Source organism: Falco cherrug, chromosome 4 (assembly GCF_023634085.1).
Source record: "Falco cherrug isolate bFalChe1 chromosome 4, bFalChe1.pri, whole genome shotgun sequence".
Taxonomy (NCBI): domain Eukaryota; kingdom Metazoa; phylum Chordata; class Aves; order Falconiformes; family Falconidae; genus Falco; species Falco cherrug.
Window position 1 is genome coordinate 107,655,275 of NC_073700.1, and position 14,062 is coordinate 107,669,336.

Consider the following 14,062-nt stretch of genomic DNA (forward strand, 5'->3'; position numbering starts at 1 on the left):
TACACAGTCCTACAGATACTTGCTGAGCTTTGTCAGTATAGAATACAATGGTTTAATACCATGCTGACAGGATCCTCGTGAACACCCAAGAAACATGAATACACAATTAACTACATAAAATCCACAGGACACGATCCTAATCTAAGCATAGACGATGGTAACAGCACTTACTACCCGTAGCTTCTCTACCGCACCCATCCATGCTCTTCCCACAGGCTGCCCACAGCACTGACACATACATCTCTTCTCTACACTAGGAAAACATACACATGAGTCTTAAAAAGCTACACTGAAACACAAGTGACTGGATTGGAGCAGACACGATTAACGAGAAGTACTGAGTTTCAGGAGAGAAGATAGTGACTCAGGGGGGAACTGCCCGAGAGGATCAAAGTTAAACTGGGTCTAAAGCTGCGTATCATTAGAAAGAACCCGAATGGAAAATGCAAGACCTGGTCAGGAAGGGAAGCAAATGTCACTCACCTTTGCTCTTAAAACAATGAAATAACCCAGAGGACTCTAGTTTACTAGGGAAAGCTTGGGTAGAAAATTTGGTATTAGAAAAACTGGGGGGCGGAGAGTCATTTAGCTGCCTCTATTTGCTGTTTGTATTAATTCAAACAAGTGCAACTAAATCAGTAACATAACTTAAGTACAAGCACTTTCATGATGAAGAACTGAATTTAAGAAACCTATGCATTTTCATTATCTGCATTTTCTGAGACTGGAAAAAATGCTGTGTTTAGCTTTTTAATAAAAGCGTCATGTGTCACCATAAACTAACTTCTAGTCTGAAATAACACTTCCCTGAAATAATCTTTTTATGTTAGATACCCTATGTAGAACTGTTCTTCTAATATTCCAGCACAGCTCAAAAAATTACTTTTCCTGCTTTATACAAAAAGAACGTTGATTTTCCCTCTAATAGCTTTCCATTTGAAGTATGTTCCAGTGCAAATGAACATTGCCTATATGGCAGAATGAAGAGGAAAAGAAAACTTTTAATGACTGCTTCTGAGCAGATGTTCAAGTAAAAACCATCCATTACAGAATGCATTTCCACTTTGGGGCATATGTGCCATATATTTAATTTCATTAAATTAAAAATGCAGAATTCTGTTTTTGTAATTTAATGTATAAGTATCTGAAAAGCCTTTCATTGAAAACAATTAGTAAAGTAAGCAGACTTAATATTTGCTGTTCCACGTTTGAGAAAATTAATCAACCATACAATTCTTGCACCTTTAATGACAGCAGAATTTGGTTTATGCAAGTTCTCAGGAGATCAGTAAAAGTGAATACCCCTACAGAGGACTTTTATTTCCAACCCCAGATCAAACACCTGCAATGAATACCACACAGGGTTGACGCTTGGAATCTCATCACGTGTATTTGGGCATAAGGATTGCTTTCAAAGAAAAGCAAATTTCCTTAATTTAAAAAGATAATAAATTACAAATGTGATTTTTGTTTACAGATATTTTTGTTCTGTTTTAAGCCTAGCCTGAAAAAGGACAGCCCCACAAAAAACCAGCAATAACATTCCTGTCCAGTAGTTTAGGGCTTGGAATGAAGCCTGGTGAAACTGCTTTATGCTCCAGATTTCCCAGTCACTGATCTGGGAGGGGAATCTATTTCTTGAACGCTCCAGTGACAGGCAGCTGACAGTTAACACCCTGACACCGCAACCATCAAGGCCTGGGAAGTATTACCTGCCTGACCGTGATCAGTATTTACCAAGCAGAAGGAAGGTCTGTGCCTTTCACTATGATCACGGTTGTGTCTGATCCAAGACCCTGAACGGTAAGGGAGGAAAAAAAAAAAAAAAATCTGCCATTTCTTGATGCCATCTGATGTGAATAGGTCCACCTCAAGGCAAGCCTATTCCCAACCCTAGTTACCCAAAAGACTGAATTTGAGTTTATACATGCAGAGGAATAATTCAATCTACCACCTGCAAGACTATTTTGCTTGCCGGCCAGCCGAATTTGAAGCTATTTTGACAGTATTCTGCATTTCTGCAGGGTAAAGCAATCTCACCATTTGGCTTATTCATATCAAGCCTGCTGGCAGCAGACGTCACTGCCTGAACGTGACAACCATGAAAACAAATTTTAAAATATTCTTGCGAGTTTCCCAAAGTTCTGAGCTCCAGAACATCCACAGATCAATGATCCTGGAGCTACCAAATTGCCTGTGCTAGTCCCCATCCTGACAGAGACATGGCTATCACAATCAGTCCACATAAACAGAACTTATATTTTCCCAAAGACACTGGCCAGAATTATCCACCTGTCTGAAAAGAAGCAGAAAAGAAAGTTTCACTCGTAAACTGAGAATGTGATTGCGTAGTGTGCACAAAGCGTATGAAACAGGTTTCTGAGCCTCCAAGACAGACTGGCATGGAGGAGGAGGCAGATACGTTCTGCTATATGATGTAGAGAATATCACTGTGAAAGGGGGGTGGCATTCATGAACCAGGTTAGGTCTTTCGAGGCCTTAAGTCTGTCTTGAACCAAAGAGACTGACACAGCAGGAAACCATATGTATGACCTGCACAAACACAGGAGTCACTTCTTGGCATTCATGAGACTTAGTGTTCTTGCTGTTCAAGATGCTCGAACCAAGACTGGCTCTACAGTGCAGATCCATAATTCTGTCCAAAGTAGAAGCTACAATTTTTACTGAAAAAACTTTCAGAGTCATTCCAGGATCTCTCAGACAATGAAGACCATGTCAATTTTCAGATTATAACAGGTACTGTCATTGTAACTCAGGATCTCCCCTAAAGACTGCCAGCTCTTCAGAAGACTTTATAATTGAAACCAGGATGACCACCTCATCAATACATCTCCTAAATTCATGTGTGCCACATCCAAGGTCATTACAAGACATTTTGAGAAACAGACCAGACTACAGATAAAACTGTTGTGAAACTCTGCTAATACCTACAAGTGACAACACAAAGAGTTTAATTTATCCAGGATTTCATAGCTACAGAAAGTAAAGGATCTAGCAGTTTAAAAAAACAGAAATAATTTCAGCTGTCATCTATGGCACTTAAGAGACAGAGACAGTTGCAGAAAATGGCTTAAAAGAGCAAACAGGGAAGAGCATCTCCATGATAAATTTTTCTTTTATTCCTCTCACGGTACTGGCAAAGAAATGGTTGTGTAAGACAGCACAATCTACAAAACAGAATTCTGGGCATGACATAGAATCTTGGACGCTGAGAGACAGCACATCATTCCTGAACAGCAAAGCTTTTAATACATGCAACTTTATGATAATAAGTACTTCAAGAGCAGTTGCAATAACCACAGGTACTGACAGGGAGAGTGGTGGAGTTCAAACGGAGATTGGCTAGCGTAACAGACCAGGATGGTAGAGGAAACAATGAATAGTGCAAGGTTTGTAAATACCTACTATAGGAAAGGATGTAGAGCATGAACTCTCTGATGTGTACATGGGGAAAGCCATACTTCAAAAAGCACTCAATCCCAGCGTTACTGAGAAGTTTAGGTACTGCTTGGTACAGTGGAATCTAGAACTCACAGCCCAAGGCAGGGGCTTGTCACCCACGAGGTGGGAAGCTAGGGGCTGCAACCAGAGCAGGGTGCAGGACAGTCCTTCCCTCTGCCAGTACAGAATGGTCCTTACACTCGCCAGTGCAAACCTGGGAGGTGGGTGTCTGCGATCCTGCCTCTCTCCACAGCTAAAGAAGCCACCTGCAGCTTTGATGCCAACTGGAATTTGAAGATTAAGGCCTCTATCTGCATCTACCCAACTCAGGTACTCCTTCTGGGACAGAGGACTTTACAAAGAAGACAACAGTAACAAGAGGAAGTGGCAGAGTGACACATTTTTAGAGCACTCATCTGGGAAGTGAAAGTCCCTCATGTCATTACTCCATAAACACTTCACTTGGTGACCCTGCATGCTGAATGTACGAACAGTCCATGCAGCAGAGACCTGAACACTGAATTTTGCCCTCTCAGAGGAATACCCACCTTCCCAGGTGACCAGATCCTGCTGCTTCTTGTTTAAGCTCTAACCATAAAAAATTTCCACTCATGTTTGTAGACCATTGGTTCATCAGAAGTGTGGAAGGCAGCTCCATCCTGGTCTAGAGAGCATTCATAAGAGGAGCTGCGCATTTGAGGATGCCCTAGAGCCCCACCACTCAGCGAGCAGGTGAGTGCTCTGCCAACAAAGCAATTACATAAAAAGAAGAGCACAAGACACCTCCCCTCAACCGCAGCAACCTCACTGCAGGCTTTTTGTTAATGCCTGAGCTTTGACAACATGTGAAGAAACGCGCACACCTTGTGGCAATGATGGTACACAGTCTACAGGAGCCACCACAGTCCCAGGAAAACTTAATCCCAAACAGGCTGAGCAACAAGGTGGACACTGAGCCACTCAGCCCAGCAAAGGCAGCAATGTCTGCACCTATGTGTAGCAGTAACAAGACTGCAACCACATACAGTATACGTCACGAGCTTTTAAATAAGTCTTTTTTTTTTTTTTTTTTTCATGTAAATTGTAATTTAAGTGACAGGTTTGTGAATCTGAGAGTTGGTGTTGCGGCAATACTCTGAGCAATTACTGGTGAGTAGGTGAGAACACATACCATGCCTAAGTTTGGTTAGTTTGGTTTTTTTAAATCGCACTACTATTTAATGTCATATAGTGTAAAAGCTGTTTTAGAAGTAATTTCATGTACATCTGTAGCCAACAGCTGCAATACAATTCACTATTTTATGACTAGAACAGTCTAATGATCTTCGTGATGAACATAGAGTGAACTACTCTTCTGACACTATACAACTCATTGATTACTTGCATTTATATCACATGTGATACTTCAGTAGCCAATTTGAGGATGAAAACTGCCTGTCTTCATCAAACACAATTCAGAAGAAATTGCAAAATCGCCTAGCTTAACAACATGGTGTAGAGCATAAGCCTATTTCAGGAAGTGGTTAGTTAAAAAGAAAGCTTTGTTTACTTAAGATTCCTAAGCATTTTTCTTAAGAACCTTGCAAAACAAAAATCCTGAATGTTATAGATTTTCTTTATACTTAAGAAGGCATTCAGGTATGTCTATATATAGTTAAGTCTATTCAAAGGAAAAAAACACAGATATTTAAGACAGTATTTTAAAACGTAAAATTTCTAAATGCATTTTAATATAATATGATATTATCATTAATTTGTTCTTTTCCAAGGTTTCACCTGTGGTTTTAGAGCTATAAATGCAGACACAGATCAACAAATGAGTTAAAAATGCAGTGTCTCATGTTATCCTTCTCTTTACATTTTCATCTTAAAAATATTTCATCTTTGAAAAAATCTTTAACCGATACGTGGTCCTGTTTATTATTTCTGTATCTTTTCAAACACAAAAAAAATAATTATTATGTATAGGTTGCCTACGTACAGCTACCAGCTCATTCTAGAACCAAACATGCAACATTATAAAAGAAGCTAAGCAAGTTTTTGTATGAAAAGGTCGGTAGAAAAAAGGAAGGAAAATAACAGGTAACTAAAATCAGCAACGTTTCATCTTTGTTACATAAAATTTAACATTGATTTCAAAAATTACGTGCAGTTAAAGGCAGAGTGAGAGTCGTCTTTGCAAGAGGGTGAGAAAAAGGGAGAAAGGCAGAGGGGAGGAAGAGAGAAGGTCAGGCAGGAAAGGCATCTCACCGTTACAAGCCAGGTACTCGAAGGCAGCAGCTCTATGTCCGCGGTGTACCCTCTCTCAGCCTAACTCCCCTGGAATAACCCCTCAGAGAAGGATCTGCTGACAGCCACCACCCAGCCTCTGTCCTCCAGACAAGTACCCACGTTCCTCATCCGTACCTTCTACTTTGCCATTACTAGGAGATTCTTACTAACACAGTGACCCACACTCACTAAAAAGCACACACTTCATGTTTTAACACAGCTGTCCAAAGCTTTCAGAGCATATGAAAAGAAAAAAAAAAAAAAAAGAAAAAACTCTCCAAGTGATTAGCAGTTCAGCTGACAGAATCCCTAACACTTCAGAAATGCCACATATTCTATCACATCATGTTTTTCTTTTTTTCTTTCTGGATAGAGCTGTAGCCACCGTTTAACAGCACGCAGGACTGAGCAGTTGCATTTAAGATGAAGTAGAGTCCTCAACTGAAATAACAGGCATCTGGGGGGAGACAAAACATCAGCTCTTTGGCAAACACAGGGCCTCCCACTCACCATGAATCACTACATTTGAGCTCAACATTTAAATACTTTTCCAGACTGGTATTCATGGCGTATCTGCTGTTTGCGGAAATCTTTTTAAGATACATGTATTTTTTCAACGTGTGGTGGGTTGACCCCAGCCAGACCCGGTTACACAGTAAGTAACAGTGAGGAAGAAAGGAAAATACGAAGATCAGCTGCTCAAGTAACAATTCCTGGGTTTTTTTTAATCTTTCTTTATTAAGGGAGTTCTGTTATTATTATTATTATAAAAATATATTTATTCTTATAATACATAAATTGATTTTTAATAATTTTTGATAAATTATCCATTAAAATCTCAAAAATCAATATAAAGATTTAAATTGTATAGATTAAATTGATAGATATATAAAAACATAAAAAATAAATTTAATAAAATAAAACTATATTATTAAAGGAGTATGGACACAGGGGCAAGTTTTAGCCTAGCATTCGAACAAAACCGATCTATATTATTTCAGATCAGGTAACTGTGTGGTTCATGATACAGTGAAACCGATTCCCGCTCCAAATCATCTTCAAAACATTAGTTCTCTGCCCTCTCTCCTCCTCCTCACCTAGCTGCAACTCCCTTCTCCGCATCCCAGATCCTCAGAGCTGCATTAGCACCTGTCTGACACACAGTAAATTAATTTACCTCACTACCCTCAGAAAATGAAAAATCTTTTTTTTTTGCTGAATTAGTTTTCTGCAGTTTTCATGTGCTGGAACAATTTGCCACGTGACGAGGTATTACAGCCGGTTCAAAATAACCACTAGAAAACAGGGAATTGATGACAAATGGGAGGAAAGAACAGAATCACTTACTTTTATCAATAAATTAATTCAATTAAAATCAATGTAGTTGAAACTTGTGTTGAAATCAGATCCTACATGACCTGACAAAAGAACTTTATGTCATTAGGGAAAACAAAACCTCTCATCTTGGTCCATCTCACAGAATGTACATCAACAATTTTGTAAACATACTGAGCGTAATGCCAAGGTATAAAAAAGAACTAACAACATGATAAAATAACAGAATTGAGGTTCTCGGGGCTCCTTTGGCTCATTTTGTTCTGCCTTGCTTCAAGAAAACAAGACACCAGAAAATTTATGAGTATATTATATGAGAATCATTCACTACTACGCTAGCTATTAGTAAGAGCAGAAAAAAATGGTAGCCTGTGTTTTTGTTGCTTTTAGAGCAGGCAAATTTAACTCGGTCAAAGACTGTGACTGTGATGAGCAGGGAAATAATAGGATATGGTTTTGCAAATAAAGTCTAGACTAAGGCTTTCTTTGTAAAACTTCTTACTGAAGATCTTATTTAGTCATTTGATCCGTTTACTGAGAGTAAAGAAACAATTTTTTATTTATTTTTTCTGTTGCTCTCTTAAGTATCCTTAGGTTCTTCGACATTCTAATGCTCTTGCAGTACATCACCAGAGAGCTTTCCACGACCCTCTGACACCAGGCAGACACTTCTTCTACCAAGATGCCCAAAACATCCACAAGCATGCTGCCGCTTGCTCACTCTTGCTCAGCGCTTAAGATACAAGAAAAGTAAGAGAATATCCTAACTCCGACGTAAAGCAGCATGAACACATTTCACGTCTCAAAATGTTAACCGTATTACATTCCTCAATGTTTGTGTTTGAAAGTAATTTTTGTAAATTTTACAAAGAGAACTAAGAAAGAAATGACAGCTCAGTTGATCTCTTGAGGATCAATTAATTAGGTTTTTTAAAACAAAACATTAAATCACAGTGGTATTTCACCATATTAATTCAGCACATATAAATCCATTCCACATGCTTCTCAAAAGAAAGTAAACAATCTGATGCTGCTCACTCTGCTGAAAATAAAGAAGTTGTAACTATTTACACTATGTTTGATTTTGACCTAAATTTAAAGAATAGTAACTAAGGCTTCTCCATTCTGCAGTTTCATGCTGCCAAGTACATTTGCCTTCTGGCAGCAACTACTGTTAACTTACAGAAATGTGGTGATGTTTATAAAGCAATACACATGATGAGAGAACTTGATAATATTATATCTGAATATTAAAATGCAGTACCAAAAATGGCATTCAAACACCACATAGGCATGCTGTCATATGTAAGTATATCTGCATATTTATGATACTAAAATAAAAGGGCATTTGGGCCCGGGGGTTAATTTACAACACAGATGAGCAGGGGAAAGGGGAAAAGTCTAATCTCAAAAGAAAATAAATAGGAAGCATCTAAGAAAACTACCCAGACTGCTGTGAGCACCGGGAGAGCAAAAACCTGAGTTACGCTTGGCATGAACATCCAAGTGTCTGATTTGAGTCAGCTACAGTTCAGGCTTCTGGGTAGCATTTCCAATGGAGCAAAAGAAGCATCCAGTTTTCATGAACTCGATAAAAGTAAAACATGTACATTTTGGATCCACACAAGCAGTATTTTAACCAAATTCATATAAACTACAATAATTATTTATGAAAACCAGCAGTTACTATGTCCTGTTCAGTCTTAAACTGAAGAAGCTGCATTGATGGAAAGTTATTAAAAATTACTTGATGGCATGAAGAATAAAAAGCCTAGACAAGTACACAGAAAGCATTTTAGACTCGTAATTTCTCATGTACAAAGAACTAACTTTTGACAAACAGACTACAGAGAAACTGATGTTTATTATAAGCATTTATTTTTTCAGCCATCAATAATCAGAAAAAGGAATAAGAGTTATATATGCTTTTCGCCTGAAGAATAAATAACTGCAGGTGACAAAGCTGACACTGCAGATGAAGGTACTGGACAATTCATACAAGCAAGCTGGCTCAGAAGGTTTCAATACAGCTCAGGAGCAAAGAAGCCTGTGAGGCTTTGCTGTTACCCTTGAAACCAGCAAGACACTCTTTCTGCATAAATGCACTATCTAAACTCACAGCATTTTCATTTTCTGTTCAAGTGTCATAGCAAAGACACACAATTCACCAGCATTTTAATTGAAACCTATCAACAAGGCTTAATATGCAGAATACTATGGCAATCATTCTGAAGTTGAATCTCAGATTTTTTTCAAATATTCATAGCTGCAAGTCAGTTCCACTGGTAGAAAGCACAGCATTTTTCCATTTCACATTTCAGGCATAAACAACAATTTGACTGAATTGGCAAAATAAGTAACTTCCATAACACAGCTGTCAGGCTTCACAGTCTAAAGCGAAAATACAGCATGTGGGTGACTTATAAAGATAACACAACAACTGCGTTTAAGATTTTTTTTAATTTTGGATGCAGCACAGGCTCTGCAGAAAGCTGCTTTACTTCTCTCTGTGCTGCTCCTCTTCAGCATGAAAGAAGAGAAGCCAACAGCAGGACCAGCAAGAGGTGAGCCCAAGCACTAGTTCACGCCTCCCTACCCTTTTCCTGCTTCTGCTGGTAAAGCCTTCAGCAGCTTTTTCAAAACTTCCCACAGACATAAGGGCTGGTTGTGGTTTGGGCTGGGTTTTTTGTTTGTTTGGGTTTTTACAAACTTTCCTACCTAGCAGGCCCAGACGCTATCTATCTGATTCACAACCCACAAAGCCATTTCTGTGCAGATTTGTGCTGCTCGTAAGTTAGACTGCTGTTTCTACATTACATCCAAATAAGCAAAGCAGAATTAAAAGAGGTTTTTAAGAATTTGACAATGGTGCAAAAAATGCAAGATTCACTGAATGTGTTTTAAAACATGAAGGTGGAGGTGGCAGTCCTCTGTTCACAAAATAGGGAAACTTCTAACGCGTCAGCCTCTCAATTGTTACCTTTGAAGAATCAGTTCACACACCTAACTCAGCAGCATTCCTAGCAAACTAAACTCCTTCTGAAGAACTGAAGTTTCAATTATTAAAAGCAACATAATTGTATTTATTTGTGTGTACATGATATATTTCATACTTACACGATTTCACATGGTAGAGTTACAGAAGACAAGCAAGGAATCATTCTGAGGGGATCATGCCGAAGGACATTTTCAATGCCATGAGCTAAGTTATTTTCAGTGAGAGATGGAGTGCCCAAGTCCTTCTGCAATTAACTGTATTGTTTCATTTTATGAATATCGACATTCCTATGTTCTGCGTGTTACCCAGAGCTAAAGGAGACAAGGGCAAACCACCTGACAAAACCAAGCTTGTGGAGTATGCATGTTAGGGTGCCATCACAGGTGATGCTACTGAAGTTACATAAATTTAAATACTAAAAAACAATGATATGGAAGATGACACCTTACTCCATGCAGGCAACATTCATATTTCTCAGTGCTACAAATGCAGTCAACAAATAAATATAATTGCGTTTGTTATCAATGAGTAATTTAGTCAGAAAAGTACACTGGCTCTCTCCTCTACTAAGTAGCCTGCATGATATTCCCTTAACTGCCAAACAACTCTTGCTCATAAAAGATGAGCAGCAGATTGACCGTGGATGTGTTAGACAATTTAAAGGACTGACTTTTTCACACATCCATATACAGGCCATCCCACCCAACCTCTCAGCACAAGGTTATGGCTAAATCATGCAATTTCACTGAAGTGGCAAAATGTTAATTTCCACCTGTAAGCAAATTCATATATTTTGTCCAAATTTCAATCCAAGTATCATCTGCTCTCTTGGAAAGTTCCTGGTATCTTTTTCTGCCCTTTCCTGTCACTGAATGTTTTCCAGGAACAACACAGGTGTAAAATTATTGCCTAAAGGGTTTTTTTATCCAAGTAAAACTTTCAGGCTTACGAAGAATAAAATGGAGAGGGTTTTTTTATTATTATTCTAAAAACTATCATTAACTCTGCCCTGCAACTTTCTATTCATCAACTGATTTGCTTCATTCTAGTGACTGATGAATGGCGTCTTCAAATCTTCTCCTTGACTAATGGCAATTGAACTAGTAAGTTTCGTAACATACCTCTAAAGAAAGAGATGGAACTTCACAAGCTGAATTGTTCTGCTTATGCATTTGAGGTAAGTTACATTTTATCAAGTAGGGGAGTGACCATTACCAATAACTCTTCAGTGCCATGAAGAGTTCATGCACATAATTCAGTATTATGCACAAAAGTTGGAACTTTTTAAAACTTACTACCTACTAAGAAAAGGTTATCTTGCAAATTGTTCTTTGAGCTGGTACTTCAGCCTCATTACTTAGATGGCAACGATAATTAAACCGATAATTAACTTTATTTTAAAGGAAGATGGTTCTTATGAATATGACAAAAAATATGTATTAGGTTACCACTGCTCAGCGATCACACAGGCAGAGAAGACATGAAGTACCTTTGCTAACCACATACTGCTGCTTCTCATGTTTTCCTTGTTGATTTTCAGATTTATGTAATTTACAGTTGTCGAACAATTATAGGCAATTCTCATTTTAAATGCTACATGAATGCCCTTCCTCCTTAACTCTGCTCTTTAATTATTCATAACAGTTACAAGCACTTAGAAAAGAACAGAGAACCATAAATATTTAATACAAGATGCCTGTAACAGACAGACATGAGAGACACTACAAAAATCAAACAGTATAAAGTATTTGTTTATCTGAAGCCAACAAACAATAAGCAAGGCATACACTGTTTAGATTTTAAATTTGTAACAATGTTCATAGCTTTGACAAACCAGAAGTAGTAAGTGATCTGTATGCTTTGCCGAACAATTACAATTAAACAAATAAAAATTACCAGATACAGCTGTTTTCTCCAGACGTTTATTATTTGATCCTTTGCTACAATATTACCTCGTGAGGAATGCTAAACAAGCAACATTGCAGGACATTAGTTTCAAACGGTTGAAGGATGCAAGAGCCAAAATAAAGCGCATTGAAGATACTTCCTGAAATCCCATCTACAACAGCAGCATCTGAGCAAGCAGCTGATGATGTCAACAGAAATTCCCAACACAAATTAGAATTGTAGCACTTCAGGTGGCAAAAGAGTATGTAAGAATTTTAAAGATCTTAAAACAAAGTTTACAACCTTTCTAAATGTGGAAGGGGGCTAGGGATCCAGTAAGCACTCAAACTTCAGTATAATATGGCAGGTAAAAATGATCCTACTTTCAATTTTCAGAGTTCATAGTATTTAACACTTGGTAAGGGTAATAACGAAAATAAAGTAATATTGTAATTGTGTTCTGTGGAGGAACACAGTTTTTTTAAACTCTCTAAGAAGTACCAGGGAAGTACCAACCTTCCATTAAAATATTCACGTACCTATCTCAGTACACTGTATGCAGCTTTCTGAGTGCCTTACACGTCACAAAGTCAAAAAGTCACGCTGTAGACCACAAAAATTAACTCAAAATGACAACTAAACCCTAAAACCAATCACAGAAGCAATGTAATTTTCTCATCTATTTACTTCACCGGGAATTACTGACTGCTCACTCTGAAACCAAGGGCCTGCACTGATTCTGCTCACAGCACAAGAGTCAGATCCCTGTCCTTGGAAATCAGGCCAGTGTCCCACCACAAAGACCCATCTGCCTAAACCAATGGGATAAAACTAGCATGGCTTGGGTGGTCAAGGAAAGGTTGAAGAGAAGTGTAGATAATGCTTAGAAACTGTATTAATCTTCCTTATCTCAACCTTGTAGCCACCTACGATGCAACCTCACAGTTATTAAGGAGGAGGAGAAGTTTTGTTCTTGTTCAGCGTAGCAGAGATGGAAAGTAGAACTGTTCCATTACAGTCATCCTGCTCACTCTCCCAGCTTCCCAGACTGAACCATTTATTTTCTATTTTGTTATAATTACTAATTTAACAAAACTTTCCAAACACATTTTAATATTTCAATAGTTCGCATTTCATTATTTCAAAATCATTTAAACATTCATCTTCAACACAGAAACATTTGGGCAAAATACATTTTCTTTTCCTAATACTGTTAATCAGAGCTGAAAATAAATCAGAGTAACCACTTTTGTACATAAAGCATATGCAGATAGTCTAATCTATATGTGCTGGAGAGTATATTTAGATTATATTTTAAAGTTTGCCTGTACAGTGGACAGTAATGTAATGAAAATCCCATTTTTAAATTACATCAGTGTACAAGAAAGGTTGGACAAAACTAGTATCTGCAAATGCATCTCCTGGTTACCTAGCTTACTCCTTTCAGTAGTTATACACCACCAAAAGAAGCCTGCTCTTGGAATCTGCGTAGTCCCTAAAAATAGAGCTGCCCTTCATGTCACTTATACCAATAAATCTAGTAAAAAGCAGACAAGCTTTCAGTATTAATACTTTCGAACCCTGGGAATAAAGGCAAGCATTCAAGTGCTATAATAAAAAAAAAATGAAGGAACCACATTTTGTATATTAACAACTCTCAGAATAGTTTAACTCATACACAGACTAAAATAGTACATCTTCTAACTTCTTACAAAGCCAAAGGAATTATTAGATTAGAAAAAATGAAAAGCACTGACATTAAACACGCTCTGCTTTTTTTTTTATTTTCCTTTAAAAATAGGTTGTATGTAAAACATTTTAAAAGCACACCTTTAACCAACTTTACCCAGATTTCCACACATTTTGGTGAATTCATGATGCAATATGACTTGCCCTGTCAGACTCAACAGAAATTTAAGTCTGAAATGACAGAGCCAAAGGGAAGCATAAAAACTGAGAGGAAGGAGATGCACCATTAGTGGAATGCTGCTTTAGAAGATTTAGATTTCTGTAATAAGACAGAGTATGAAAAATACATGTAAGGGAAAATAATATGCAGAATTAATGTGATGCAATGGTTAACTAAAAAGTTAAAAAAATATTGAACTA

The 14,062-nt window shown here is 37.8% G+C and overlaps 1 protein-coding gene across 7 annotated transcripts in view; it reads right to left on the reverse strand.

Annotated features, from left to right (window-relative positions):
* PLCL2 (phospholipase C like 2) overlaps window positions 1-14,062 on the reverse strand; it is a 103,910-nt gene that overhangs the window by 48,579 nt on the left and 41,269 nt on the right. The gene's annotated exons all lie outside the window — the stretch shown is intronic.